The 25,889-nt window shown below is 41.5% G+C and overlaps 1 protein-coding gene across 1 annotated transcript in view; it reads left to right on the top strand.

Moving 5' to 3' along the window:
- Nucleotides 1-25,889, top strand: part of Ext1 (exostosin glycosyltransferase 1) — a 265,489-nt gene that overhangs the window by 94,217 nt on the left and 145,383 nt on the right. The window lies entirely within an intron of this gene.

Raw genomic sequence — 25,889 nt, 5'->3', positions numbered from 1 at the left:
AACATGAAAATATACCTTGTTTGAAAGTAAATAAAACTGAAAATGAAGGCTATTATTTAGCTATGCTGGAGGTCAATTTCAAATGAGTTCGGCTTTTCTGTGGGATTTTTTCCTTTAAAAACCTAACAAATAGTGTGTTGGCATCTTTTATGTAGAACAATATTTAAATTGAAACCAAAGTGGATTAAATGTATATTTTGACTTGAACATTTATGTCTGATTATGGGGAAAATAAGATTTGCAGGCAATAAAAAAATTTGAAAGTCTATAAAATATTTTTGAGTTTATGGATACAATTGGCCAAATCTCTGAGCTTGCTGTAAATTTAGCTGTGTTTTTAAGGAACTTCATGGTTTTCTTTCCTTATCCCTTCTTTCTTTTTCAGATCTTGACTTAAAGAGTCCAGATTCCCATAAACATTGTGCCAAAAGTTCTAATGGTGCTTGGGATTTAGAAAAGTCTCATTTCTTAGTGGCCTGTTGGAATTTTAATAAACATCTGGAAAGAAGCAAACAGATGTTGAGTTTAACTCTTCATGTGAAGATGACAGCTAATGCATTAAAAATGTCATTTTTTTGGAAAGAAATTAGCGCTGAGGAAAAATGAATTTGAAAACAGTTTATTTGGAAATATTTCATTGTTAGATTTTCTCATTTTACAGCACCATTGAAAAAAATGAATGTTTTACGCTGTCTAAATATGTTCCGACTGGAGTTGTAGTACTTTTCTTTTAAAAATTTGTTAAAAACATAGAAACTCAGTTTCTCCTGGTAAGTTTTTAAGAACAACCAATAGATGTCAGGGAAGTGGCTGTGTATTAGTGAATTTCAGTAAAATACTTTCTTCTGAAATCAGTGGTGAGATTCAGAAGTTCAGGCGTGGTTTAATATGTTCAGTGCCAAATGCTCTTCTGCATAGATTCCCATGACTTTATTAGATTTCCCATGCAGCTGTGATTGTTGTTAATTCCAAGCATCAGGAGAAGAAGATCTCTCCATTTCAAACCTGATCTTTGAATCATTGGCTTAGAAAGTGTAATCTGAGTTTTTATTATTTATTTATTTTTAATTTTTTTTTTAAATTTTTTATTGTTGGTTGTTCAAAACATTACAAATTTCTTGATATATCATATTTCACACTTTGATTCAAGTGGGTTATGAACTCCCATTTTTACCCCATATACAGATTGCAGAATTACATCAGTTACACATCCATTGATTTACATATTGCCATACTAGTGTCTGTTGTGTTCTGCTGCCTTTCCTATCCTCTGTAATCTGAGTTTAAAAATCATATTTTGCTTTCACTACATTTTTTTTCTTACTATTAATAAATAAAATTATTTAAAAATGATATCCTGTTGATGTCAAAAGATTAAAAATACTCAGCTGTCTGGTGCTATTCACCTGGCAGGGACCTCCCAGGAACTGGCTGCGTGTATGTTTTATTGTAGATGTTTTATGTATGAAATAATTTTATTATCAAATGAAGAAAACATTTAGGAGTATAGAGAATGATTTTTCTCTCTTTCTATTCTTCTAGATCTACCTTTTTCTAGGATATGTTGGACTCCTAGTTGTACTTGTGTAGACTGGGGGCTTTTGCTGTTTTATGGGTCAGATCACTTTCTCTCGTGGATGTGGAATCTGTGTCCCTCCCCCTCCCTCCCCCTCTTTCTCATGGAGGTAACACTGTCACTCTGACCTCCATGATGTGGTGATTGGCCAAGTGCTCTATTTCTGGTTGCAGTTACTAAGGAATTGTAAGGAGGCATTGGAAAGCAGCACTTGGCCTCTGCTTAGCTTTATTCAGATTGGCTGTTTTCCAAGGACCCATAAGATCAATGATGCATGTAGTGCTAAAGGGCAGCTGCAGGGTCAGGGCATATTTATTGCTTGCTGGGGCATGTTATTGACCAATAAGAAGTTAAATAGTGCCTAGCTTCACCCGCCAGGACATTGCCTCTTAGGCAGGAAGACAAGCGATCACCTCAGGCACTTCCCTTTACGTGCAAAATGGAAGCAAGGCTCACTGCTGTGGGTTTCCCACATGCTGCAAGCATTTCAGCTTATTGGAGTGGTCTAAAGGTTTTGAGACACAATGCTATGTCGTTTTGGACTCAGCCTTTCTCAAGGTAGATAGAGACTGTTCATTTTCAAACCTCTGTAGGTACCTCAAATTTACTACAAAGGTTTGTCTAATGAGATGCCCTGATTCATGTTTCTTTTTTTCTTTTTAATATTTTTTTTAAGTTGTAGATGGACACAATACCTTTATTTTATTTATTCATTTTTTTGTGGTGCTGAGAATCGAACCCAGTGCTTCCTGCATGCTAGGCAAGCGCTTTACCACTGAGCTATAGCCCCAGCTCCTGATCCATGTTTCTTAATGCTAACCAACTTCCCTCTCTCCCCTCCTCCCCTTTTCTTCCTTCCTTCCCTCTTTCTTTCTTTCCTTCCTTTCATCTCTTATTTGTAGAAATTACTTATAGTTTCCTTTCCATTGAAAGTATAATTTAGCATTGAGTGAGTGAGGGACAGGAGAGATTTTGATAACATTTGATGAACTACAAGCAGGTTTTGCATGTGCTTAAATGAATAAAGAATCTTGAAGGTGTGTTGGTCAGGATCACACACATACACAGACACAAATGTGTGAATGTGCATGTGTGTATGTACACACACACACATATGTATATACATGAAAATATATAGTGAAGAAAAATCTCCCTTTAGCTTTTTGTTGTGTTTTGAAGCACAAGTGTGAGTTTATGTTCTGGCTGTGAAAAATAAAATGTTTTTCAGAAGTTTTTTTTTTTTAAATAAAATTAATTTTATTTGCAGGAGACATACATGATCAATTATATTGAAAATAAGATTGAATTTTTGTGGAGGGGGTTGTTGTATTTTTTTATACCTTTAGTTTATTTATTTATTTTTGTGTGGTGCTAAGGATTGAACCCAGTGCCTCACATCGTTAGGCACGTGCTTTACCACTGAGCTGCAATCGTAGCCCTATGTTTTTCTGAAATTTTTAAAGATAATTTCTATTTTTTTTATTCCTAGGTATAACAAGTGCTGTTTTTGTGAACTACTGAATGAGGCAGGAGAAAGAAAACAATAGGAATCAGGAAAGGGCCTTACAGATTTAAAACTAGTGTCTCACCCCCTCCCCCCAAGGTAGCCTTTCATTTGGTTCCTGGAATTAAAATAACATGAGGATTAAACTTGTGTGAACCTTATAAAATTCAGAAGACATGTGTTTCTCTAACCCTTGCCTTATAATGGGAACTTTTGGTATGTTAGATGATGTGTTTTGGGGGCATTGATTGGAATGGCACTAGCAGTTCAAAAGAGCATATGAAACTTGAACACAGATGTGTTTGGGATTCTCTTGCTCAATCATGTTTAATGCATCTACAGAGTTGATAAATGGCATGTGCCTGAGTTAAGAAGGCATGGTGGGGGTGCAATGTTTGTGCCACTGTCATCTCTGTGTCATCAGAACCATCTCCCTTTAAAATCTGAATCAAATATTAACTTGTCTTTTGGTTGGGTATTATTTAATTAAATTTTCATTGGTTTAGTCAGTGGGAGCTGTTCTGTGCTGAATCTGTTTTTGCCTTAAAATATGGCAATCCCTTATTTTAAATAATTCTATGAAATACTAATTAAAAGAACCAACTTTTAAAATGATGGTACTGTTTAGTTGCTGCTGGCCTTCACATTCTCCTTTAAAAACCTATCCTAGGCTTGCTAGGTTAGCCTTTCATTCAGAGTTTCTGAAAGGAAGAGGAAGAGTTCACATTTGCCATGGGCCTGTGGTGCCCCTGGCATTGTGTCACTTGTGACTTACATTCTCTCCATTTTCAGAACCCTGGCATGTTTGTGGTCTTACCTTTCTTTTACCAGAAAGGTTAGCTAGTTAGTGGCAAAGCCCCTCAGGGAGTAACTGAGCTGGAATTGGAATCCGTGCTTACTTTTATGTGTATAATCTTTTGCTTCAGTTTCACTAAAATGGGTTCATTCAGATTCCTTTGGGATATTTAAGAGTTTGCCTCAGATAAGAAATGCCAGAAGCATTAGTCTTTATTTAGCTCTTCTATATTTGTGTGATGGGCACCAGACACATTTGTATGGATGCATTCTGGTCCTCCTAACCTTGATATTGTGAGATGTCTTTCTTTTGTCTTTAATAAAAAGGGACCAATCTGGTTGGTTAACTAATCCAGGAACCATCTGCTGTGTTCTGAATGTTGGTGGCCCCCCAGTTCATATGCTGAAACCTAATCTTCAAGGGCTTAGCATTAAGAGGTAGAACCTTTGGAAGGTGATTAGGTTGCAAGGGCTCCACCCTTATCACTGGGATTAGAAAAAAAAGACCCAAAGGATTTTTTTTTTGGTAAGGATACAGAAAGAAGGTGAACATCTGTGAACAGGGAATGGGACCTCACCAGACACTGAATCTGCTGGTGCCTTGATCTTGGACTCCTCTACCCCCAGAACTGTGAGCAATAAATTTCTCTTATTTATAAATTAACTAGTCTGTGGTATTTTGTTATAGTGGCTTGGGTAAACTAAGACACCATCCAAGCAATTCTGCCTTTTTAAATCCTTGACACACAAAGGGGAAAAGGTTTTGTAATTTTGTGGCTTCCTGTGCACTGGGATATTAATGGAACAGAAGTTGTACTTATTAGCCTATAAAAAAAATAGTCAGAATGAGGTAATCTGAGCTAATGCTTTTAGACTAAGGCCACAATAGGCTATTTACTCTCTTTGTCTCTAAAAAGTGATGGCAAATGTGTGAGTAGAGTCAGTTTGTTTAGGTTTTTATTTTTCTTAATTTCTTTCTTAAAGCAGTTTCCATATGAATTAAGAGATTAATCACTAATTCTTTAGTTTATGTCAGGGATTGGCAAAAAGTGGCATACAGAGCACATCTGACCCCATATGGAAAAGGGTGGTGACCCTGGTCTATGTTAATGGCTTTGGTTTTATTGTATTTCTGCATTTATTATTAAAAACCCTGCAAATCCATCCTGAAAGTAGGTGGGGATAGAAATGTAAATATATAATCTATCAATATATCCTACTTGAAAGGTGGGAATTCTCACTTTCTTGTGTGTTATTGAGATTTGTAAAGAATAAGCATAACAAGACAACCCTACCACATAGGGAAAGGCCAATCAATGACTAACTTCCTGTATCACCCCCTAAATCAGATAAGCAGAGAGGACTCCTCTCTCCTCTGACTAGTGGCCATTCTTGCACTTGAGTATTTCTGAGCAGGGCAGCATTTTCTTCAAATGACATTCCAGGTTTAACAACTGCCACAGAAGTGTGGGTATAACATCAATGGGCATTTTGGCATCTTACCTGTGTGTGTGCAAGAGCAAAGCAAGATCATAGAGAATTCCTCTGGAATAAAAGCACTCTGCTGGCCTATTCTCAGAAAAGGTACTGGTGGAAATTTTAGCTGCATCTCCTATAAAATATTAACTTCTTGGCCCAGACTGGGTAGAGGGTCAATGATAGAGAGTGAATGTTCAATCACATTATAATAAACCATTTCAGAAATGACTGTTTCCCATATTCTTGTTGCTTTTCCCTTCCTTTTCCAATTTGCTTTAAGAAATGTAGGAATAATGTAGTTTTGCAAAGGATATCAGAAATTCTAATATGAAAGATTGTTTTTCCAGTTACTGTAGCTGCATCACAAATTACTTTGAAATTTACTGGCATAAACAGCTGTTTATTAAATTGATGGATTCTGGGGTCAAGCATTTAGACAGGGCAGAGTGTAGATGGCTTGTCTGTGCTCTTCCATATTTAGAGCCTCTAAGGAAGAACTCAAAGGCTGAGGCTCAGAGCATCTGAAGCAGCACAGTAGGGTTTCTGTGACGCGGAAATGAGTCTGTAGTAGTCCCCTCTTATCCACAGTAGATATCTGAAACTGTAGGTGGTGCTACACCTTATATATACTATGTTTTTTTTCTATACATACATGTCTATAATAAAGTATATTTCATAAATTATGTTCAACAAGATATTGACAACAATAACAATAAAATAGAGAAATCATAACTTGATGCTATAACAAAATTTGTGTGAAGGTGACCTCTCCCTTTCTCAGAATACCTTGTTGTACTGTACTTACCTTTCTTGTGATATGAAGTGATATGTTGTCTTTCTAATGAGATAAAGTGAGATAACTGATAAGGGAACTGTGATGGGGCCTTAGGCTAGCACATAGGGTTACTTAACACAGTACTAGGAAACCTTGAATTGCTCTCATAATGGAGAAGGTTCTAAGTGACTAACAGGCAGGTACTGTACATAACATGGATATTCTGGAGAAAAGGGCAAGTCACATACCAGGCATGAGGTTTCATTATGCTACTCAGAACAGCATGCAATTTAAAACTTATTTTCCATTTCACATTTTTGGGCTGCAGTTGACTGAATAAATGGAGCCAAGGATAAGGGGCTTGACTACTGACTACTATCTACACTGTCCCGTATGGCAGCTACTAGTTATGCAATTGAAATATAAGTTAGTACAGTTATGGAACTGAATTTTAAATTTTGTTTTTCATTTTCAATTACTACTAGTAGCCACAACATTGGGCAGCACAAATCTGAAGGTCTGTTCCCTCATACCTAGAGGTTTGCTGACTGATGGTGGAGGATTCAGCTGGAGTTCTCTCTTTTGGAGTGCTTCTGGGTACTTTTTTCTGTGGCCTGCTCTTACTCATCTTATGGTGCAATAAATATGGAGCAATAAATTTCTCTTATTTATAAATTAACTAGTCTGTGGTATTTTGTTATAGTGGCTTGGGTGAACTAAGACACCATCCAAGCAAACTCTGCCTTTTTAAATCCTTGACACACAAAGGGGAAAAGGTTTTGTAATTTTGTGGCTTCCTGTCCACTGGGATATTAATGGAACAGGGCAAGCATCTTTACAGAAGGAGCCAAGTGATGTAGCTTTGGAGTAACCAATCTTGCCCCCACCATATTCAAAAGGCAGGGGCAAGACTATTTCTTGATGACAAATGGTAAGTTTCCATAAAACGTTAGAACTAGAAGTATTTCTATGATCATATGTGAAAATAACCTGCCAGAGTTGTTCCAGGTAACTGGTCCATCCATTCCTTCCTTCATTCAGCAGACATCGAGTGCCTACTCTGTGGAGATTGCTCCATTTCACTCTGCTTGTTGGTTAAAGCCATTCACATCCTTTATGTGGAGTGTGTGTCCCCACCCACACTATACATTTGAGAACCAGCCACATACCCAGCAGGTCACCAATCCAGAAAAATCCATAGCCCAAGGGGATATCATTGATGAATTACAGACGAGTTGCCTGTCAGCAGGAAACATGGATTGGATTAGAGAATCCTCATACCATGCCGGCTTTTCTAAAGGAGATCCGGCTCTGAACCAAAGATGCCTGAACACATGGTCAGCATTGAAAACAAATATTGATTGGCCCCCGCTGGAGAGCTGAGCTAGAGTGGGTTAGAGTCTGAAGTCAAAAAGTGCTGGGGTGTGGAAAACCATTAACTGTGTTGATTGACCAGAGTGAAAGAGCCATCTATTTTTGAGATCTCAAAAATGAGGGTGGGGTATTTAAGCAGGTGGAAGGGCAGAGTGATGGTAAGAACCCAAGACTGGGTACAGGCGATCTTTCTTGGTTGGCTGTTGTGACTCTAGCCCCTGTCTTGGATCATGCGTCTTCTTCATATCTTACTCTACATAGATTTTTCTGGACCTGTGACTTATTTCTTAATGCTGCAGAAAATCCACTTAATTGAAAGTATATGTCCAAACAGCCAGTGTTCTGTGGTGTTCAGATTTAGGATTCAGACCGTCTGCTGGGTGTTCTTATTATGCCGGTAGAAAAATGCTCTGGCTATATCTCATTGCATTTGACTGTCAGCTGAGCTAGAAATATTTCCATCTCTGCCAGATGTACAAGATACTGTAAAAGGAGCATTTTCTCTAGTGAATTAGACTTGCTAGCTCCATGGATCTAGACAGACTGAAACAGCTTGTTACTCCATGGATGAGGCTGGATTTGGTTCAGTCATTTGTTTGAAATACAGGACTTCAGAAGTCTGATCGAGAGCGCTTTCAATGAAGATTTTCCGAATCTGCAGTCTTTATGTTTAAACCAATGATTTGTTTGTCCTTGTGGAGCAATTCTCTCCAGGAGAACTTTTTGTGATGATAAAATGTTCAGAAGGTGCATGGTAACCATTAGCCACATGTGGATATCGAGTACTTGAAATGTAGCTGGTGCAAATGAGGAGCTGAGTTTTTAATTTTATTTAATTTAGAGAGCCCCCTGTGACTGGTGGCTGCTCTACTGCACAGCATGGTCCCAGGGTCTGCATTTAGAGATGGTATTGGCTGAGGTGTGGTGAGAACTTTGCTGGCTCTCTGTTGAACGGCATCTGACTTCAGGGTCATTTTTTTCTTTAAGCAGATATCTATAGAAAGAAGCAGTGGCTAAGGTGGGCCGCTGGCAGATCAAGGGCTGAGATGCAGAACTGAGTGAGGTAGGGCCACTAATCTAGCCACACAAGCTTCATTTTTGCTTCTTTATGCATTTTCCTAAAGCCTTCTCTGTAAGATAGCCAGGACATTGTTAGAAGGTTCCAGAACCACAGAAGTTCAGGGAAGGCCAAGCTGATTGCAGTTATGCAAGTTTCCTTTCCTGAAGCTTGTCTCAGCTTTAAGTATACTAATGTGGATTTTAGTCTCTCCAGATGAGGCTGTGCATGGTATCAGTGTGAAATATATTTGATCTGATCTGAACCTCTTTTCTCTTTCTGGGGTTATCCTATGAACATTCCTTTGGGAAGACTGGCTTAAGCAATGAGACTTTCTGTCACAATAGATGATGAACTTGATGTATATCATAGGCAGTTCATATATACCTATTCTGGACTTCTGTGGAATTTAAAGTCTGCATTTATGGTTTGACTTGATCTGCCTTCACTGTGTTTCTATTATTAGGTAACTCTTCATGGACGTAACTATCCAGGTTGTCCTGGCTAACTTTGTAACTCTTTGGAAAATACAGATATATGAGTATTTTGTTGGTATAGCTTCAGTCCCTTTACCCCAGGGCTGTGACATCCCACAGGAAAGACCTGAATGTAGTCTTTTCTTTTAAATGTTCACTACTACTGTACTGTTGACTCTCTGAGTCCTTGAATTTAGTTCCTGTTTGACAGGGGGAATGCTAGTGTTTCCTCCATCCATAGTATTCATTCTCCTTCTCTTTTGATCCTCATGTAGACATGGGCGTGAGTATGATTAAATGCTTACTTATTTCTCCTATTTAAAACAAAGCAACTTGGTAAGTTAGCAGGAGGCAAATACATTAGATCACAGCTCTCTGTTCATTTACCAAATGAATTATGAAAGGCGGGGGAAAGAAACGGAGAGAGATATTTTCTCCTCCTCCTCCTCCTCTTTCTTCTTCTTTTCTCTGTTAAAATTACCTGCAGAAAACATCTATCTCCCAAAGAATAAATATGATTTGATTTCTGAACTCCACTCGTCACCCTCTGGTTGGACAGAAGAGTTTTTACCCATGACAGAAACACAATCAGCAAGATGCTGTCTGTGAAGCTGAAATATTGAGCTTTCTGAGATGACAGTAAAGTGGCAAAAAATGGGTGTTTTTCTGCTTGACAATGTCACCATTGTGGGATAAGGAAGAATTCCCCATGAAGAGACATGATAAAGCGTGGGAGGGGGGTGCCTAGAGCTGTCTTGTTCCCATGCCATTCTGGGCTCCCAGCTTTGTCGTTACCCAGGCAGAGAGAGTCATACCCACTTCCTCCTGGTAGTGGTTTTCTGGGCTGGGCTAACTATCTTGTCTGGAGATCTGCAAAGTGCAGGGGGCCTATGAAGAGTCAACAGAGGCTCTGCAGGAACTGGAAGCTCAGAAGCCTGGGGAGAAAGTGCTTGAGGAGGTGAGGAGGCTGAAGCCTCTTTGTTAAGAAGATTCATGGGTCTCCTGAGGAGTGGAGGAATCAGGGTTAGGGGAAGATTTGAGGCCAAGCCTTTGTTTCCTATATCCATCTGCTTAAACATTTTTTTTTTTTTAAAGCTTGCTGAAAAGAGGAGGTCCCATGGAGGCTTATTTGAACAAATATTTGCTCTCCCTAATTATGTACCCAGAGCAGCTCTCCTGAATGTTTAATGCAAACCTTAATATTTACAATAGCATAAGGAAGAGTTTATAATGTGTTTGGGAGGCTTCTGAAGTTGGGGCAATAATTCTTCTTTGCACTTATATGAGACTTTTCTCCCTAAGAGACCTGAGCCATATTTACCTTAGCCACTGTTCAAGTTGAGATGAAGTGAGGGAGAGCAGGGAGGAGCCCCTGTGAGCAGCTGCCAACATGTTTTATAGGCGAGACGCTTGTGTTCGCCAAAAGTTTCATGCCAGCTGCAGATGTTCTTTTCAGAATGACATGTGAACCAGCATTCACGATGGCCTCCTGATTTGCATGTGGTGTCCTGGGGTCTTTCTGGGCTGGTGATCCTGATGGTGGAGGTCTTCTGCCTCACTTTCTCCTTTTCTCAGACTCAAGATGTAGTGAGGCTTTTGGAGAAAATGTCTGTACATTGAAGACAAAGGAATAAGTGAGTTTGAAACCTTTCTTTATCCCTCTTATGGACCTTGGCTTTCCTCATCTGTAGTGGCACCATTTGCGGATAGCATGAAGATTAGCAGCAGGTCTGGGTGGACTCCTGAGTTGGAGAAAAAATTATTTCTGCCAAATCCCTTAGAGACCTGGGGCACCTTCACTTTGGCAGGTTGGATAGAAAGGGCCTCCCTTGTGGTTTTCCTGAGTGATTTCTCCTTGCATGGGTTTCAGCACCACTCAGTCTGGGCAGGTACCAAGAGGTCCCCCATCTCCAGAAACAAGGCATGAAAAAGATTTAATGTCATGCAGATAGGGAGATGAAGCACATGTGGACTATCTAAGGCCTCAAGGTCATCAGGTTTGGGGCAGCACAGACACACAGGGACACATTTCTTCATTCTCCAGAAATGGGCCTGTGGACCCATCACCAGTGTTGGAGCATTTCAGTATGGTGGCCTCTAGAGTAGGGTGCAAATGGCTACTGAGTATTTGCTGTCAGGATAAGCATTTATTATAAGTCCCTGTTTAGGTGGACATGCTGGAATGTGTCTGTTCAGCTGAGGAATGTGCTTTTTTGGGTAACTTGGTTAGATGGATACTGTACCCAACTGTCCGCTGATCTTTTTTTTCTGAAATTTGCTTAAAATGAAGTCAGTTATTTCTTATCTGTAGTCTTGAAAGAGAATTACTCTCCTTTCTAAAAACTGTTACTGTTTCTTCAAGGACAAGAGAAGTTAACTTGCTGTTAGAAAGAGGAGACTCAACTGGTCTCTCAAAGGGTCATGCGGTTTTTTCCATTTTTCACATGAGCAAGTGCTTTTTGATTTGAGCATCACTGGTGTCACCTGAGTGGAGTAGGAGGGAAAGAGAAGCCTTCTTGGGGGTGGGGCGGGGATGGAGCCTGTTGTTCTCGGATAATATCACCCAGATTGGTTTTCCTTCGCTTGGATGCTGGTGTGGAAAGTAGGCTTCCTGTTCTGGGCATTTCTCTTTTGAGTGGTTGAGTGGGTGATGTTCTCAGATACCAGACTGTGACTTGGCAGTCTGCAAATGATGTTCAGCAGGGCTTCCCCCAAGTGGTGTTTCCACGTGAGAGAAACAGTTTAACATACAGAAGGGACTTGGTGCTGATCAGCGAGAACAAGGAATGGAAGACTGCATGCTCCATGATGGGGTTAGAGCCACAGGAATGAACTAGACAGTGAAGGGTCTTTGCTCTCAAGGAGTGTAGTCTAGTGGGGACAGGTGGATGACACATGGGAAGGAAAAATAGAACATAAATAAATAAGACTGGGCAAGGGGCAGTGGAGTGGAAGCAGGGAAACCCTGTAGCAGGCTTTTGATGTATTCTAGACCGCAGTGTAGCTTAGACAAGAAACCAGGAAGCTAGGAAAAGAATTCATTCTATGTTTTGGAGGCAGAGTCAGTGGGACTTGCTGGGTCTTGCCTCTGTCATGGCCTGGGTCTGTTATTTCACTTCTCTTTAAAATCTCTATTTGTTTTCCTCTATAAAAGGAACATACTTGTAACTTTGCCCAAGAGCTGTGGTTCAGACCAAATTGCCTTTTAGTTTTCAGTTTTCTTTAAGTATTTTTGTGGGAATGAGCACTTCACCCCGGTTTTTCAAAGACAGACCCTCATCTTCTCCGTGAGGCCACTTGACCGGCTCTGAGATGGACCAGAAGGAATCCATGCTCATCTGTCCCTGGGAGCCACCTTGGAGTTTGGCATTGCGTGGACAGCTGTATTCCTCTGCTCCTTTTTTGGGCTGAGCTGGACCTCACCTGGAGCACTGTGGAAAGAGGTTCCCACTTCCACCTCTGCAGATCCTGCTCTGGATTCTGCAAGGCTAGGAGATGTAAATGGAGCCACTAAGGGTAGAATGAGGAGCCTTAGGCCTGAGTGGTGTTCCTCTCTCTGCCTGGTGGTCCTGTCTTGTCTCAGTGACCTGCAGCCGCCACTAGGTTCTCTTGATAAGTGGTTACCTTATAGGGCAGTATTCCCCACATGGGGTCTGAGCAACCTCTGCATCAGCATCACCTGGGATTATTAAATCATTTAAACTCTTGGTCTCACCCCAGACTTACTGAATTAGAAATTAGAATCCTTTATAATCCTTGGGCTGACCCAGGGACCTGACCTGGGCTTTTTTTTTTTTTTTTTTTTCCAGTGCCAGAGATCGAATACAGGGCCTTACATAAAGCAGGCAAGCACTCTATCCCCGAGCCACATCCACAGCCCAGAGCCCGCACTTTCAATGAGCCTTGTGCCCTCTAACATTTTGAGAATCTTTTACTTAGAAAATTTGATTTTACTGACGGAATAGTAGTAACCGCTAATCTTTATCGAAGGTTAATTACATAACGTCACTCTGTAACCAAATTCATCCTCAAAAATATCAATGTGTGGTAGGTACTAAGATTAACTTTTGTTTTACCAGCAGGAATACTGAAGCATAGTGTATTAAAAGGTTGGGCTCAAATATTGATTGAAGAGCCGGTCTTTGAGCCTTGGTCCCGAGCCTTGTCTTTCTCCTATTCTCTCCAACCAACCTACCTTGCATAGTGGTGTTCCACGAAAAAGTGTTCTTTGTTCAAACATAGCACTTAGTTCAACTTCCTATTGAGTAAAAGGTGACACATTAAACACAGAGTATTTTTAAATTGAACTTTAACTGATATCAAAGCCTAGAGTTCGACTTGAATTATGTCCCCCTGAGTATGTTATCTCAAGAAATGTTCTCCTTCACTCACTTTGCTAAATGAGAACCCACTGTACAACTGTGCTTTTCTTGGAAACTTGTAATGCTGTGCCCCTCTGTGTGTGGCAAGGCATTGTGCTGGCCTGGGCTGCTTCTGGAACGTTTTCTGTGTAACGGGCCACTACCTGCACAGGTAGACAGCCATAGACCCCCCCCCCCCAACGCTGTTCGGTGCATCTTGGGAGGCTGTGCAAGGAATCAGAGAATCTGGGGCTTTCCCAGTGTCTGGAGGTGGCTGAAGGAATTTTTTTTCTTCTTAGTGATTTCAGCTTAGTGTCTGAGAAAAGTTGGCCATCGAAACAGGACCAGCCTGAGCAGGTTTGAAGATTAAAATCAATCATTCCATTCATAGTACCTTCTTTCTGTGGGTTCCTATTGTTTCCTACCCCATAAGGAATCTGCTAATGAAAAGACCTCACAAATGACTTCAGGTGCAGGGAGGGTTTGGTATGCGTCAACCACAATATTTGAGTGGATATTATTTGGAGTGTGGGGGGGTTATGCTCACATTTTCTCCTTGCTTCTCAGGTCCTGAACCTTTCAAAAAGTGCTACTTGTTCCTCAAATTGGCCCAAATCTGAAAGTAGTTTTGTTTACTTTAATGACCTACAGTTAATATCACATTGAAAATCCCAAGCCTAATCTTTACTAAAAAGTCATTTAAACACGTAATGGTCTTCCATTCAACAATGGCAAGTTTAGTTTAGTTGTGGAAGCCTCAAGGTTTATGACTAATTGTCTGATTAGCCACTAGCCAAATGCTTCCATGTAGTTGATATGTATTTTACAAGCTGTTTAGAATAACAATTCATGATACTATTGGGCAAGTTTTTAGAAAATGGACCTATGAACAATGTACAGTTTTCTCTAGAACTTACTTCTATCTCATTGTTACTTTTGAGTTTTTCCTCTCCTTGTTGGAAGCCCTACCTGGCTCCGGAGGTATGGCCTTCCGGAGACTGTTCTGGATTAATGGGGTTGGGCCTATTTTCAGTCCTTCAGTCTCTATAATGGTGGATGAGGATCAAAGAATAAAGTGTAGCACATCTTGTTGCTTACTTTCTTGGAGAAATTTGAAATTTTATTGGGGCAGAGGGCAGAGATAGAGAAAATCTTAGGTTAGAGTGTATAAGCCTATTGCTGTCCTGATCTTGAGCACTGGAAATATTTTATTTTGATCCTTAAGTACCAAAGAAAAGTATACTTTAAAAAAAGTACCTTGGAAAATTGTCCTTAAAGCCCGGTGTGGTGACATATACCTGTAATCCTAATGGCTCCGGAGGCTGAGGCAAAAGCATGAGTTCAAAGCCAGACTCAGCAATGGTGAGGTGCTAAGCAACTTGGTGAGACCCTGTTTCTAAATAAAATACAAAATAGGACTGGGGATGTGGCTCAAGTGTCCCTGAGTTCAATCTCTGGTACAAAAAAATAAATAAGTAAATAAAAATTTGCCCCTAAAACTATATTACTGCTAGTTATTTGATTGTAAGTTCAGTATTCTAAAAGCTTGAAATGTTTTCTGAGTATCCTGATGCTCTTAGTGTGGTGTGGGTTCTGGGACACACACAGCAGTCAACCCAACAAGCAAGACCAGGGCAAGGAGGTGTCATCGTAGGTGCTGTTTTCACTAAGGTCCTCCTGTTGAGCTATAGGATATGTTGCAGTTGCCTGGAGCATAATAAATTGTTTAATTGGGAGGAAAAGTTAGTTTTAATCATCTCTTCTGATTAACCCCAATCCTTTCCTAACTTCTCATTCTTTACATTCTGGATAGTAAAGAGCACAGAACAAAGAGTGACGACCATCAGGGTGTTTAAGATATTGAAATCAGTTATCCTTATATGCTTGAAGGACCTTACTTATGTCCTAGGGGATGGGTGTCTTGTTCCATGTTTTAAGGAAATCAGCATGCCCCATAGTGGAGGCCAGATTTTGAAATAGAAACAAATATAATATCTGGCTGGAGTCATCAGAGAAGGGACAGATGGCCCAGTGTGGAGATTTCCATGTGTCTGCCCTAGGGTGGCCAGGGCCCCACAAATGCATGGAAGAGGAAGCATTATATATGAGTATCATTGCAGTGTGTAAGCGAGGTGCAAGAAATGCACAAGGGAAAGAAGCAGAGAGTAAAAAGATTCAGAAAAAAGGAGCCCGAGGTGGGGAGAAAGGCCAGGTGCCAGTTTTTATATGAAGAGCAAAAAGAAGCAACGTACAAAGCTTCTGTGTGCATGTGTGTGTATGTGTATGTGCCTGCATGGGTAATTGTGGAATTCACTTCAGAATCACAGGAAGAGGTATCTGGATGCCCGCCCCCACCCTTTTTTTTCCTGGAGAGAGTCTGGGATATGATATATGATATATGTTCATTGCTTCCCTTTCTTTTCACTTGGAATACTTAGGGCAACCTATAGCAATAAAACTTAGCAACTTTGTGAAAGGAAAGGCCTAACATTCAGGACCAACACATTCCTTCTCAAAAAGACAAGCATATAATAGGTTCATGTCACAGAAGAAATTTGCTGTCAAAAATCGCTGAAATAAGGATAGAGCATCAAATTATTTTGTTCAACCTAAAAATACTGGGTTGGGTGAAAAGACAAAGCTAGAAGTTAATGCAATCCTATAGCAAAATGATTTGTGAATCATTTTGCACATTTTAGATTTGTTAAAGTCACAAGATTGATAAATTAGCCAAAAAGCCAGCGATTGATATTACATGGAGATAGCATAAGTTTTGACTTTTAAAACAAATGGAATCCATGTAGCTACCTTACCTGTGTCACTTAATGCTTGGCCCAAGTTAGAAAAGGTAGCTCAGATGAACAGATTCACGTTTTGGGGTCCGTAACCAAAGCTTTTGTAACGTGTTCCTTCTAACAGCCTCTTAATATCCTTTCAGTTCCTTGTTCCCTCACGGGCATGGAATCTCTCACACTTAGAGAAGCCTGGACATGAGGATGCAGGTGTGACCATCTCTTTGGGCTGTTTGCCACACCAGGAGCCCAGTTTGTTCCCCAGGAGTCCCCTTTTAGAGATGCCCTGCCAGTGTCATGCCATGTAGGTGCTAAGTGCTGCAAAGTCCTCCTTTAGGGACTGAGCTACAAGGTGATAACAGGCAAGATGTGTGCCTGCCAGAGGCTTTCTCCCTGATATCATCAAGGGAAGAAAAACCACGCTGAAAGAGCAGCTGTGTACAGAGCAGAAGGGAAGTTGTGGGGAGAGATCTGTGGCTTGAGTCTTCGAGAGCTGGCAGCACGGGAGAGCACAGCTTGGGTAGGATTCCAAAGTGACCAGCCCCTCTGGCCCCCCAGAGATTTGATTTGCATACACGGCTCTTTTTGTTCAGCAGTTCCATGTTGAGAAGTTCCAAAGAGTAGTTACCACGTTGCTTTGTATGGGAAACCAGGGAGGAGAGCAGCTTGCTTGCTCTCTTAGCTATCTGGAAGACCTTTCCTCAGGCCTGCAGGGAGAGAGAGCTGGGAGAGTGCACCACGCCGGCCCTCCTCCACTGCTGTCCCCAACTGCATCACAGCTTCACTGTTGGCGTTTCTCAGCCTCAGTCTGGGCTTTTCTGGTCATTGATCATTTTGGAAGTGGTGGAAGCAGTTAGAATGCACATTTATAGTTGGGCATGATGGCACATGCCTGTAATCCCAGCAGCTCAGGAGACTGAGGCTGGAGGATCACAGGTTCAAAGCCAGCCTCAGCAATTTAGCAAGGCCCTAAGCAACTTCCAGCAACCTTGTCTCTAAATAAATAAATAAATAAATAGGTCAAGGATGTGGCTCAGTGATAAAGTGCCCCTGGATCCGATCCCAGTACCAAATAAATAAATAAATAAAAGTACATGTTTGTTTGTTTGTTTATTTATTTATTTTCCAGTTTGATTGTAGGAGATTCACCAGCCAGCTTTTGATCAGTACTGTATCTTTTTAAAATCCTTACTAGAGACTTTGAGCTACTGTCCTCTCCCTGCCCCGGTCTATCTGCCTGCCAACCCCTCAAAGCACTCTTCTCTGTGTTAAGCCTGATCATAACCCACTTCTGAGCAAAACTCATCGGTGCTTTCTGCACAAGTGACATGGCTCTAGACTTCTCTCAGGCCTTCCTGCATGCTGCACTGTCACTGTCCTCCTTCGGCCAACTTGGACTTCCTGCCCTCTCCCAACACTAGTCCAATAACACTAGTGTTTCCGGGCTCTTCCCAAGGTCTCTGCATGGCTCTGTCTTCACCCTTTCCCTTTTGCTCAAAGTCAGTCACAAGAGGCCACTTCCGTTGACACACCCCAGTAGGCCATTCAGCCTGTGCCACCACCATGCTGCCTGGTTTTTCCTGCTGCCACTGGCTTGGTTCTTGTCTTCCCCAGCAACTGGGCCTCTGTTGTGTTGACTCATTCATCCTTGGCACCCAGAGCAGTGCCAAGGCACACAGTAGGGCTTGGTAAATATTTGTTACCATAGTGAATTGCAGGTGTGTGAGCTTTCCATTTCTCATTTATATACTCTCTGAAAAATTTAATAGGAGGAGAACCTGAGAAGACAGGGGGGCCATTGACAGAATTAGGCAAGATGGATACATTCAGAGTGTGCAGGGCCAGACAGGGGTGTGATCAAGGCTCAGAATGCCACCTCTGCTTCCATAGGATGGTTGCCTCTGGAAATAGTTGCATGCCTATTTGTGTAACCCTTTGCAGCAAACACAGGCATACATGGAGGGAAGGGCTCATTAATATGGTGTTTAACTTTTTAATGCCCGTAATGTTGACCTAGTTTTCAGTAGGACTGCTTCTAGTGTTTGAGGGGAAGGGAACAGGTTAAGTACATGCCCGTGACATCGAAGCTATTACTACCGAGTTTGCATGTTGACATTTGGATTTTCTCATATTTTTTATTCTAATACCTAAGGCTGATGTTTATGACTTCTTCTTCCAGCTTACCCTGACTGGTGTTATGTAAGTGAAGACTAGAAAAGGGAGGTAGGCCTTGCTAGTGGTCTTTAAGAAGACCACAAATCTTAATGGATGGGTGGGTGGGGAAGATCTTAAAATAAAACTCTTATTAGCCTTGTTGAAGACATTTAAGTCAAGAGGAGAAAAATAGTGCCAGACATCAAATTCAAATTTGCTTTTCATCTTGTGGAAAATATTATTTATTACTTTTGAAGACTGGAAGGAATGGCAGGTGGAACTCCATAGTTGCCCCTGACACTTTCTTACCCTGCAGGATATGTGTCTTATCCAGTTATCTCATGGAACACTTAACGTAGCCACTGTTCTAGAAAGATCTTTGCAGGTGTAATTAGGATCCTATATAGATGACTTCAGAGAGGAAGTTAACCTTGAGTGGATCTGACCTAATCTGATGAGCCCTTAAGAGTATCTAGACACTTCTTCCAGATAAGATCCAAACAGGGAGGAAGCTGCTCTTTCCATGGTGTTGCAGAGTTGAGGAGGGGAGCTGGTGGACAGAAATTCAGAATCCTCTGATAGCTGAGAGTGGCTGTTGACTGACAGCAAGGAAACAGAGGTATCATTCCTACAACCACAAGGAACTGAATTCTGCCACACCACGTTTGCATGGAAGAAGACCCAGGGCTCCAGATGATGACAGAGTCCAGCCTGTACCCTGTGAGCCCCTAAGCAGAGAAACCGGCCACACTGCCCAGACTTCTGACCCCCAGAGCTATGAGCTAAACAATGGGTGTCATTTTAATCTGCTGTGTTTATGGTAATTTATTACAACAGCAATTGAAAACTGATAAAGCACAGAAAACTCATTCAGATTCCAATCTGGATAAAGAAAATCTAAACTTTAAAAAATGAAATGCAGGGAAAGAAAGTCTACTTTCAGGAACAAAGAGTCCATCTACACAAGCCAACAAGGTCAGGCTCAGCGCTGCTTGCCTTGCTCCTTAGGGACCTGGCTAAATGAGTAGATAAAAAGTTTTTGTAATTAGTAGATCAACTGTTTATAAATTAATGGGTAGCTCCACAGTACTAGAGGGGACGTAAAATAGTCTCTGCCAAGTGTTTTATCTATTCTTGGAACAACCTTATTCATGCATTATAATTTGCTTAGCAATCCTTTCTTCATAGATAGCACAAAGATTAGTTACAGCCCTCCTCCTGTCTGAATTACTGTAGTTTCCTTATTAGTAGCGTGGGAATTGATAGCCTTAAAAAAAAATAGTAAACAAGGCATTTAAAATTCCCAGGGTTGCTGGTTTTGTGTAAGAAGATAGACTGTTATGAATATTATGATGCCCATAGATGTTTTCTTACAGAGGCAAATTTTTAAATGGGTTTGCGTAACTGAAGTCTCTTTCTTGAGACTAGGGTGAAGCCTCCTTATAGAAGAAGCTGTGTATGTGCAATCCATAAACTGATGAAAATGGTCCTTTTGAACCGTATCCACTAGTGCATTCGAGGACTGGCTTCTACATGAATGACAGTGCAGTAATACAAAAAAAGACAACTGCTCCCTGGGCCACCACAGCCCCCGCTGAGCACACTCTGCAGGGGGCTGCCCTCCCAGCTGGAGCATGTGTTTGTCTTGGTGGCCAGAGGACTGCAGCTTGGCCTTTTTGTTTACAAGAGAGAGGACAGTGGCCTCTGTCCTCCAGCTGCTGTGAAAACAGTGTTGGAAAACCAGAGCAAAGTTTCCACTTCAGAACTCACTCTGGGAAAAATAAAAAAACCCCACCCGAACAAACAAACCCTTAACAAAAGACCATCTGGGTTAAAATGGAGACCACTGGGTTAGAAGCCAAATGACGGGAAAATGTAATGAGAATAATCGTTGTTCTTTAGCAAACTTTCTGAGTGGGATTTCCATATATTAAGTTTGGAAGAGGGCCCAGTGGTGAAAAACAGGAAGCTGGCTGGAAGGCACATGTGCAATTGGGAATGAAGACTTTAACAGTGGCATGAACTGTGCATGTTGGTAAAGGATCCTCACCCGTGAGTTCTCCCCACAAGTGAAGTGCTTGGAAGCTGACTGCGTGGCTGATGTCTGAGGAGAGATCTAGGGCTAGTGAGGTGACCGCTCGAGGTTGAGCCCATCTGCGTAGTGCGGGGATCCCTTCACTTCTTCACCAGGAGGAGGACCTGGGCTGTTTTCTGTGGGATTCTAATTCTGCACTCACTCTGCATTCATGGAGCTTGTGTTCTGCTGCAGGAGATGGAAGATAACAATCACTTAAAATTGGAATTTAAATATAATAATTGTATACCATAACCTTATCACTAGAAATTTCTCTATGATATCAAAAAAAGCAAACAAGGCTCAGGGATGCAAAATGTGTTCCATGGTGGGGGAGGCCGGGTGACAGTAAGATGGGGCAATCAGAGAAGGCCTCTTTGAGAAGGTGGCATTTAAGCAGAGAACGAAATTCAGGATGAACCATTCCTGTGAAGAACTGGAAGAATCTTCCAGTTGAGAGAGAAGCATGTTGAAGAATTAGCATCACTGGGAGGGTGTGGCCAGATGGGATGGAAGGTGAGCAGGATGTCCTTGCACTTGCTCTTGCTCTTCTTTCAGTGTCAGGGGAGCCATTGAAGGCTAGACAGCACGAGAATACCATGCTCTGTTTTTTTTTATTTTAAACATCTCTTTGCCTTCTTTTATACAAAATTGCTGAAAGAGGGCAGGAGCCAGGTAGGGAATCAAGGTAGTGGCTATTTGTATAGCCTAGAGAGCAATGATGGTAACTTTAATTGACAGGTGACAGTCACAGTGGCAAATGGGGATGGACTGGAGCAGTACTCTCGGGGAGGACTCTGAAGGACTGGAGTTGAGTTGTATCATGCAATGGCCAAGGGGAGAATGGATAGGGGAAGTGTGGAAATGACTCCTGGTGATTTCTTCCCTGCCCTTCCCTTGCCCTTTCCCCTATATCACCATCTGGAGGAGATGGGAGGAGCCTGTGAGGTGGTTGCCTTGATCAGCCAGAGCCAGCATCCAGTGGTCAGGAATCCTGTTCTGAGCATCTTGAAGCTCCTGGGTGTTAATGTGGCGTGTCCACCCTCCTTAGTTAATACCAGCTCAAGCTGTCTTGGGACACCACAGTCTACTCCACCATGGGGTCTGCCCATTATAGCCTGCCACCTTGTCCTCAGTGTCCATAAGCTTGGCATTGAGGACTCTGGTCCTAATTCATCATTCATACTACCTGTGAGGGGCTCTGGGGAAGCAGACATAATGAAGCTATTTGGTTTAATGGGAACTTATTTTCTATCTTTTGTATGCCACTCATAAAAGCACAGTGACCCAAACATATGTAGTCTTGGCTGTGTGCTCCCTGTGGCATGCGGTTCTGTGACAGAGCTGTGGAAAGAGAAGATTAGGGCCCAATGTGGAAGGTTCTGTTGTAGAACAGAATGCAACCTGTATAAATCGTGTTGCCTGGCGTCATTACTAGACTGTAGTCTTTCCTGTGTTTTTGTTACCTCTTCTTTAGTAACCATTTCCATTATGCTTCAGGCTATTCTCTTATCTGGAGGATATTTTCTCATTTTTCATATTTGATATTATATCGGGCCTGGTTCAGTTTAGGGGCTTTTGCCACCTGCTCGCCATACCTGCTTCTCCCCACACCCAGCTTGGAACTGGGCTCCTGAAGTCAGACAGAGCTAGTAGAGACCAAATGATCCCTTTCTATTCAAACCCAATGTAATCATATCTTCCTGGGTCAGGGGCCTGAGACTGTTGCATGGACTGTGGGAGGAGCATGTCATTTGGGGTCCTTTCCACGGGGTCCATGCAGACAGAGCTCTGCTGGTTTCTAGTGGTGGAACCCAGTGTGGCTTTTCAGCTCCGGTCTCCTGTCTCCTCATGTGTACCATGGGAGCAACTCTTGTCCTACCTCCATCAAGGTTGCAGAGAGCTTCAAGCATGGAGCGGCTGTCAATGGTACCGCAGATGTTCCCACCTCTGCTTCTTGGTCATCTCCCTGGACTGGTTACAGAAGCGGTTGGCTATGTCCCAAACCAAACAAGCCCTTTCAGCCTCTCTGTACATCCCAGTAGGTCAGCACTGAAAGTGTGACTTGCAAATCTGTGACAGATGATAAATCTTTCTGGGCTGTCCTGGGAATGTGCTTGGTTATTCCCATATTGTCTAGAAAATAAACCCTTTCTCCTACCCCACCCCCCAAATCCTTATACAAAAACATAACTCTCTTCATTCCCTTCCCCTCCTTTCTCTTTTCTTTTCTCCCTCTGATTTTTGTTTTCATTAGTTTACATAACTCACGACTTCTAGGGAGAGAATTCCAGATGAGAAGTGCTTTAACACAGTTGAGTGTGACCTCTAGATTCCTCTATGTGTGCAAGCATTTACACTGGAATTCCAAAGGGGTGATGAGCTGGCTGAAGGAAGCTGGCTGAGGGTGGGAAAATGTTAACTCCTGACTCAGTCTGCGTTTTGTAACCACTTATAATAAGCGTATGTGTAAAATATGACTATACTGGTGTGGTTTTAGAGCCAGAATGTGGTTGTGCATAAATCATTAAGCTAAGGGTTGCCAACATCCACATTTCATTGGGTGTCATTTACTATTGTTTGCTAAATCTGGTGACCCTTCCCATGAAGCTAGGTATACAGCATATTTCTACCTATTGCATTGCACCTGCACCTTCACCCGCAGAGGCTCCTGTCCATCATGGGGACAGAACAGACGGCAAGATGGCACCTTCTACTGCCTTCTTTCAGGCAGATTTTCATCTCAAAGATCCTAGACAATTATCCGGGTCGGGAATTCTTTGCTTTGAAATGAAACCCAGAGCAGCTTCAGGTGTTTCCTCATTTACTCTTTTGTTGAATACCTGGATAATGGGAGCTCCCCAAATTTGGTGGAGAATGAACACTTAATGGCTTACTTCAGTGTTTGGGTCCTTAAATTTAAATCCTTTATTATGTACATACGAGAGGCCACTGGTCTTGGGTAGTGAGGGAGGAGAAGTTTACAGTTCACACTGATTCCTCTAGTCTGATCCTCTGTGGAGGAGTGGCTAGGCCTACAGTGATTAAGAGGACTCAGAAATTCAACTGAAGGATCAAATGGTGTTTCCTTTTATGCAAGGATTCATCTGCCCCTTCTACCATCTGTATTTCTCCCTGTTTTTATGTCTGTACTTGGTATTTGATTGACAGATTTAAGATGGCTCATGGTCTACTGTGAGCCCCACATCATCTTTACCTCTCACATTATTAACTCATTCTAAATTCATTCCCAGTATCTGGTAATTTCTTTACCTACTAACAGTCTTTTAAATTATTTATTATTATTATTACTATTATTATAATTATTAATTTTTTCTTATTTGCCGTGCCATCTGGTATCCCTACTAAGGGGATATATAAGGTAGTATATATGGTAAAAATCTCAGGATTTAGTGTCTTCATAAACCCCAATGAATTACATAACAGACTCTTTTTTGACTGATCAGTTGCAAAGAATTTACTCACTGTATCTCAGGCTGTAAATATTAGAACCTTAATATCCCTACTCTTTCTCCCTCCTGGGGTCAGACCTAGGAAAACGGTGCCAAGACATCATTATTTTTGTTGCCCTCCCTCCCTAGCTTTCTGGATCCCTTACCAACTCCCCCTGGACCTTCAACTTGTCTTCTTCTACTTGATTTTAGGATTAAATTTCCCATTTGAGTTGACATTTCTAAAAAAAAAAAAAAAAAATTCTTATTTATTTAAATTTTCCTTGGAATATAAACTTACATAAAAAGCCAGCTTTTAAATGTACAGCCTCATGCAGTTTGATGACTCTGTACACCCATGTAATTGCCACCAGATTCAAGAAATAGGCCACTTCCAGCACCTAGATGCCCTCTTGCACATTCACTCAGTCAGTCTTTCCTTGGGTGTGTTGTTAGGTTTCATATTAATGGAGCCCTACTGCCTGTACTCTTTAGGCCTAACTTCTGTAACTCAGTGTTAGGACTCTAAGGTCAATCCTGGAGGTGGTGTGGGCCTGTGGTCCATTCCTTTCTGTTGCTACAGGATGTCCCACTGTGTAGATATGTCTGAGTGTGTTTGCCTTTTCTATATAGGTGAACTGTCCATTTGTCTCCTGGTTGGGGCCATTAATGAATAAAGCTTCTTTACATGTTCTTGTACAGATCTCAAAGGAATCGAACACTTATTTCTGTTGGCTACATGGCCCCTAGTGGAATTGCAAGGTGGTAGGCTATTTGCATGAGATTTTTAAGGGAAGATAAGAGAATTTGATCTTGATAGTTATGCTCCATGTTAAAAGTTTTTTTGGGGAGTACATTTTCATGGACTGAGAAATTGCTCTAAACTGGGCCCAGATACATTTTTGCTTAATTTGCTTACTCTGAGATCAACTATTTCTCCAACTTGCCAACGTCATGAATTCATGTGTATTTGTTTTTTAAACCCTAGGCCTCTTTCTTAGCTCATGTGACAGTTTTCTCTATTAGCTCTCTTTCTCTTCTAGCATTTAGATTATTGGTAAAATAAAATAATAAAAATAATAATAATAATAACACATTGGTTCAGGGTCATTGCTGTCAGTCTTTCTTCAAGAATTACTCCTGGGTTGATGCTCAAATACAGATGACAAGTTCGTCTGATCACAAGAGGTAAAAGAGTAAGGAGGTTGATTTTTCAAATGGATTCATTTCAGCAGCAAGCATTTATGAACCACCGTATGACACTGTTGCTCTGTCAGGTACCATAAAACATAGCTGTTATTTGCAGGAAGCAGGCAGTTTGGTGTGGGGGGCAGGAAAGAAAACCATTGCTTGCAACGTCCTTTAAATATTACCCTGCACATCAGGGGGAGCACAGGGTTGAGTCAGGGGACATGAAAGCATGGACTCAAGAGCATACTTCCCGAAGGAATACAATTTGAAAGAAGAGGAAAATGTAGATTTCTGGGGAGACAGAGCAGGAGTTAGGGGATAAAACATTTTTTTATTCCATTGATGGTGTTATTGCTATATACATTTCTGGAATGACTTTTGGGGAATGACTTTCAGAGCTAATTTTCCAACCACACCAGAAAATCACTCTTGATACTTTATAGCTTTGACCCAAATGGTATTCCCCAGCTGGAGACTCACCAGATTTGTCTCTAAACACTTTTGGCCCATTCCAAAGAAATGCAACCTGTCTTCAGAAGGTTTAAGACTTAGCACTATTGAGAACATTCAAAAGCGTGTACGTGCCCCAGAACTCTGAAATCAATCGCAAAAGGCCAGTTGTGCACAAAAAAGCACTTATCATCGGAATAAGTCTGTAACCTCCTAACGTTGAGGTTCAGTTTCCCAAAGACTCGCCTTTCAACCAAGTTTCTATTTTAGAGATTTTCTGTCAAAATTGGATCATTTTATGTGGCAGGGGGTAGGGCAAAGGGAAGGTGGGGAGAGAGGAGATGTGCTTTATACCAAGCCCCATTGCTTTTGAGGAAGA

This window comes from Marmota marmota, unplaced genomic scaffold (genome assembly GCF_001458135.2).
Source record: "Marmota marmota marmota unplaced genomic scaffold, marMar, whole genome shotgun sequence".
NCBI lineage: Eukaryota > Metazoa > Chordata > Mammalia > Rodentia > Sciuridae > Marmota > Marmota marmota.
Note: the sequence above shows the minus strand (reverse complement) of the source record. Positions and strands in the feature narration are given on the sequence as shown.